The following is a 5,691-nucleotide window of genomic DNA, read 5'->3' as shown; positions in this document are numbered from 1 at the left end:
TGTATTAGTATATATAATATAATATATATTAGTATAAGTAATATGTAATACATACAATATATACATATTCTTGAAAATAGGCACCTGCCTTTATATGGTTATAAGCCACAGGGGAAACTCTTTGTATTCTCACCAATAACCATTTGGCTTAGAACGACTTTCAGCTGTTTCTAAAAATCAAAGCCACCCTGAAATCAGGGAGGTTTGCCCTCACCTCACAATGATGGAGAGGAGGCAGGCAGCAGTTAAATATGCTGCGGGCTGAGTGCGGCCAACACGACAGTGCAAGGAAAGCGCCTTTGTCCCTGTGCGGCCCAGGCTGAGACGCTAGATGGCAGACTCACCTTCTAGATGGAAGCTTCTGGCTCCTAGAGGGAAGCAGCCAGTCCTGGCAGCCTGGCCTCTGCTGACAGTAACCACACACTCCTGAGCAGTTCCCAGGGACCTCCAGTGGGTTCCCCAGGGGCTTCCCCAGGGAGCATGTGACTGATCCTCGGTGGGAGGCCCCAGAGTTGTCTGGTGTGGGAACAGGGAATGCCCACCTGTCTCCTACAGCTGCAGTGGTCCCAAAACTCATGGCTTGTGGCTGTGGTGACTCCACTGGGCTGCCAGCCACACCCTCTTCCCACCTGCCTGTCCCAGTATGGGGCTGAGAAATATCTCCAGCTTTCTCAGGCTGGCCCAAGGTTCAAGGTCTTTCAGGATGTCCCAAACTTGAGGAGGTTACGCTTTACACAACCTTTTATTAAATAGAGAGTCTGGCGGGGCGTGGTGGCTCATACCTTTAATCCCAGCACTTTGGGAGGCCAAGGTCGGCAGATCACCTGAGGTCAGGAGTTCTAGACCAGCCTGGCCAACATGGTGAAACCCTGTCTCTACTAAAAATAAAAAAAAATAAAAAAATTAGTGGGATGTGGTGGCATGTGCCTGTAGTTCCAGCTACTGGGGAGGCTGAGGCAGGAGAATCGCTTGAACCTGGGAGGCATAAGTTGCAGTGAACCAAGATTGCGCCACTGCACTCCAGCCTGGGTGACAGAGCCAGACTCTGTCTCAAAAAAAAAAAAAATAGAGGCTCCTACTCTGGGTGTGGGCACTGCTGAGTACCAGGAAAGAAATGTACAAGCCTGGGCTAACCACTGGACTTGGGGTCTGTGGCTTCATTAATGTTCAAACCTCAGAACATTCTTCACCTTTCTTCTTTTGGCTGCCCCTGCCCTCCTGCCATCCCATCCAGGTTTTGCCAATAAGAACAAGTTCTGTTAAGGGGCAAAAACTTTCAAGGACTTGCTTCTAGATTCCTGTGCCTGCCACATGGTGAGGTTCAGTGAATGTCTGCTAAATGAGTGATTGATTGATAAATTAATGTTGGGATCCAGAAATCATCTGGCTCAGCCTCCTAATTTTAGAAAGGGTAGCAAGTAAATGGAAATGTATTCTTTTTTCTAGGATACCTGCTTTGATCTTTACCCTCCTTCCCCTCTCCCAGTTGAGATTCCACCCCCCGGATCTCCATTTGAATGTGCCTGAACCTTTCTTACATTTAGCTAAAATCTCACACACTGCAATCTGAGACCGATCTTTTTTGCTCTGACTTCAGTGTAAGTTGATGATGGAATTGGGGGATAATATTGTTATGGGCTGAACTGTGTTCTCTATAAATTTTCTACTGGGAAATTCCCAGTATCTCAGCATGTGATTGGAGACAGGGCCTTTAGTTAAAGTGAGGCCATTAGGATGTGGCCTAATCCAGTCTGAGTGGCGTCCTTGTAAGAGGAAATTGGGACACACAAAAGATGCCAGAGAGCCACTCACACAGACAGAAGACCAAGTGAGTTCACAGCAATCAGGTGGGCACTTGCCAGCCACAAATGGAGGCCTAGGAAAAAACCAAACCTGTTGACACCACAACGTTGGACTTCCAGCCTCCAGAACAGTAAGCAAATAAATACCTGTTGTTTAAACACCCTCCCTCTCCCAAGACTGGTATGTTGTTAGGGCAGTCCAAGCAAACTAATACAAACATGACATGATATGTGATTATAATAGAATATAATAAAAATGTTATGATACAGAATGCTTTGCCCCTTTGACAGCAAGTCCAGCATCTATAGAACTATTACCCAGCTGATGTGATGGTAACTGAGGTTTTCACCCCAACCTCTGGCTCCTGGCTCTTGCCCGACAGGCAGAGGGGACGGAGAAAGACCTCCTAAGAAAGGAGAGATGTTTCACAGCTTTAGTTAACCTGGGCTGCCTGTCTAGGTTTGTTTGTTTGTTTTTAGAAAAACAGGCTCAAATGTGATGAAGAATAGGTTGGTACGGCTCCCAGGAGAGGGGGTTACCGAGTATGACAAAAGCCAAGCTTCCCAAAGAGGTTGGCACAGCCTCAGTGGCCCAAAGGTTGACAAACCAAGATAAATTGGGTTTGTGAAAGAGAGAAAAGCAGCAAAAGAGGCTGCTTGTTGGAGATTCGCTACACAACCTGGGGATTGAGGACATGGGATGGAAAGAGGGAGGGCACAGGGCTGCCTGAGGAAATGACAAAGAGAAGCTGAAACTTTGAAGCAAAATCAGCTCAGTGAACACAGAGCCCCTTAGGGTCAGAGATGAACCTGGGGAAAGCTGTGAAGAACCAGGCAATGCCTCTCTCCTACCTGGGTCACATTTAAGTGGTAGGATTTGGTCTTTTGAGAACTAACTAAAAGTAATTGACTCTCTCTTTTCTTTTTTTTTTTTGAGACGGAGTTTCGCTTTTGTTACCCAGACTGGAGTGCAATGGCACGATCTCGGCTCACCGCAACCTCCGCCTTCTGGGTTCAAGCAATTCTCCTGCCTCAGCCTCCCAAGTAGCTGGGACTACAGGTGCGCACCACCATGCCCAGCTAATTTTTGTATTTTTAGTAGAGATGGGGTTTCACCTTGTTGACCAGGATGGTCTCGATCTCCTGACCTCATGATCCACCCGCCTCGGTCTCCCAAAGTGCTGGGATTATAGGCGTGAGCCACCGCACACGGCCTGTAATTGACTCTCTTTAAGGTGGAAATTCATTTTCTTTTCTTTTCTTTTTGAGATGGGGTCTTCCTCTGTTGCCCAGGCTGGAGTGTGATGGGTGTGATTTTGACTCACTGCAACCTTCGCCTCCTGGGTACAAGTCATTCTCCTGCCTCAGCCTCCCAAGTAGCTGAGATTAAAGGCACCTGCCACCATGCCCAGCTAATTTTTTCTTTTTTTTTTGTAGAAATGGGGTTTCACCACGTTGGCTAGAATGGTTTCCATCTCCTGACCTTGTGATCCACCCGCCTTGGCCTCCCAAAGTGCTGGGATTACAGGCGTGAGCCACCACGCCCGGCCTAAGGTGGAAATTCTGGAGCACACTGAGAGTGAAGGGACAGGATAGATAGAGGAAGCTAAAACTAAGACTATGTTTTCCTGGACTTGTGGCCACAAGGTCATTTCTAGGACACAGTCAGACCCTCCATTTCCTTATGCTGCCAGAGACCAACTCTTTCCTCCTGTAAATGTCACGGTAAGTAGATATCATTGAGAAAAAGAGAAATTCCCCAACAGGAAGACATGTAGAAACTAGACTATCATCCACAGACTGTCTCCCGCCTGGCACAGACCTGCAGGAAAGAAAGCCAGGAAAGGGAGATACAGTTTAGGATCTCTCCTTTGTCCATCCTCTGCTCTGCTCCCAATTTCCATCTTAGCCTGGCTCAGATAAGGAAACAAAGAACTGACCTTGTCTCAGCCTCTCAGCACCCTTGGTCTCTTGGTCCTGGATTTAGAGAAATGACTGCACTCCCACCCCCCCATGCCTTTTCCCTCCTTCTCACCATATTCCTCACTCAGGGTAAGGGATAAAGGAAAATCTGGTCTTGCAGTTCCAACCATGTATGCATGGGTAGCAGTGCTGGGAGGTTGCCCTTTAGTTTTAGTAACTCTTGGGCCCCTAAGAAAAAAGAATAAATCACAAAAAGTTTAGAGATAATTAAAATAACACCCCTATTTTCTTCATAAAGTTGTTGTATTAGTCCATTTTTACACTGCTGATAAAAACATACCCAAGACTAGATACTTTAAGAGAAAAAGAGGTTTAATGGACTCACAGTTTCACGTGGCTGGGGAGGCCTCACAATCATGGTGGGAGGTGAAAGGCACATCTTATATGGCAGCAGACAAGAGAGAATGAGAGCCAAACAAAAGGGGAAAATTCCTTATAAAATCATCAGATCTCGTGAGACTTATTCATTACCATGAGAACAGTATGGGGAAAACTGCCCCCATGATTCAATCATCTCCCACTGGGTCCCTCCTACAACATGTGGGAATTATGGGAGCTACAATTCAAATTGAGACTTCAGTGGGGACACAGCCAAACCATATCAGTTGTTGAGACCCAAATGGGGAAAGGAACTACTGAAGGTAACACAGGACTGATCATATTGTCCAATAGGTTTTACCAAGAATATCAAAGCCATGCAGATCACTTAAAAACATGTCTCCGGCCAGGCGCGGTGGCTCACGCCTATAATCCCAGCTCTTTGGGAAGCCAAGGCAGGTGGATCACAAGGTCAAGAGATCGAGACCATCCTGGTCAACAAGGTGAAACCCCGTCTCTACTAAAAATACAAAAATTAGCTGGGCATGGTGGTGCACGCCTGTAGTCCCAGCCACTCGGGAGGCTGAGGCAGGAGAATTGCTTGAACCCAGGAGGCGGAGGTTGCGGTGAGCCGAGATTGTGCCATTGCACTCCAGTCTGGGTGACAACAGCGAAACTCTGTCTCAAAAAAAAAAAAGAACATGTCTCATAGAGGCCAGGTACTGTGACTAATGCCTGTAATCCCAGCACTTTGGGAGGCCAGGGTGGGAGGAAAGCTTGAGCCCAGGAGTTTGAGACCAGCCTGGCAACATGGCAAAACACCATCTCTACAAAAAAATACAAAAAATTAGCAAGGTATGGTGGTGCTTGCCTGTAGTTCCAGCTACTTAAAAGGCTGCGGTGGGAGAATCACCTGAGCCAGGGAAGGCAAGGCTGCAATGAGCTGTGATTGCACCACTAAGCTCCAGCCTGGGTGACAGAGTAAGATCTGTCTCAAAACAAACAACAACAACACAAAACCCAACAACATGTCCATAGAGTAATAGCTCAAATCCAGTCTATTTTCAACAGGCCAGTTCTTGAAGTGCATTATAATCCCTGTAACTACTTTATGGTAAATAAAACTGTAACAAGCACATGAAAAGAGATGGAATCTGTTCCCATGCAACTGGATCTTGGTGAATGCTCACTTCTGGGACCTGGGTTTTATAAGGGTATCTATTAACGTGGTAGATGAGGGGTGGGCTGACTATGGTGGTGAGGAGTTCAGAAACTAGGTCATACAAGGGCACAGAGGAGAAACTAGGGAAATCCAGCCTGCAGAAGAAAATACTGAAGAGAACCATGACAATCAGCTGTAGCAGGTGAAGGCTGAATGTAAGAGAGCTGTGGCAAAACTAGGTCCTAAACATGCTAGAAGGCAGATTCAGATCAAGAGTAAAGAACTTTCCAGGTTAGAGTGTGATAGAGTGAGAGTTTCTGTCCTCCTCAGTCCTCTCTGGAAAGAGGGACTCAGTGGCAGTAAAGGCAAGGCCACCGTTAGGGAAGAAACACCAAGTATTTGCAACGTCATGTTACATACATTCTC

The sequence above is a fragment of the Callithrix jacchus genome, chromosome 14 (assembly GCF_049354715.1).
Source record: "Callithrix jacchus isolate 240 chromosome 14, calJac240_pri, whole genome shotgun sequence".
NCBI classification, from domain to species: Eukaryota; Metazoa; Chordata; class Mammalia; order Primates; family Cebidae; genus Callithrix; species Callithrix jacchus.
Note: the sequence above shows the minus strand (reverse complement) of the source record.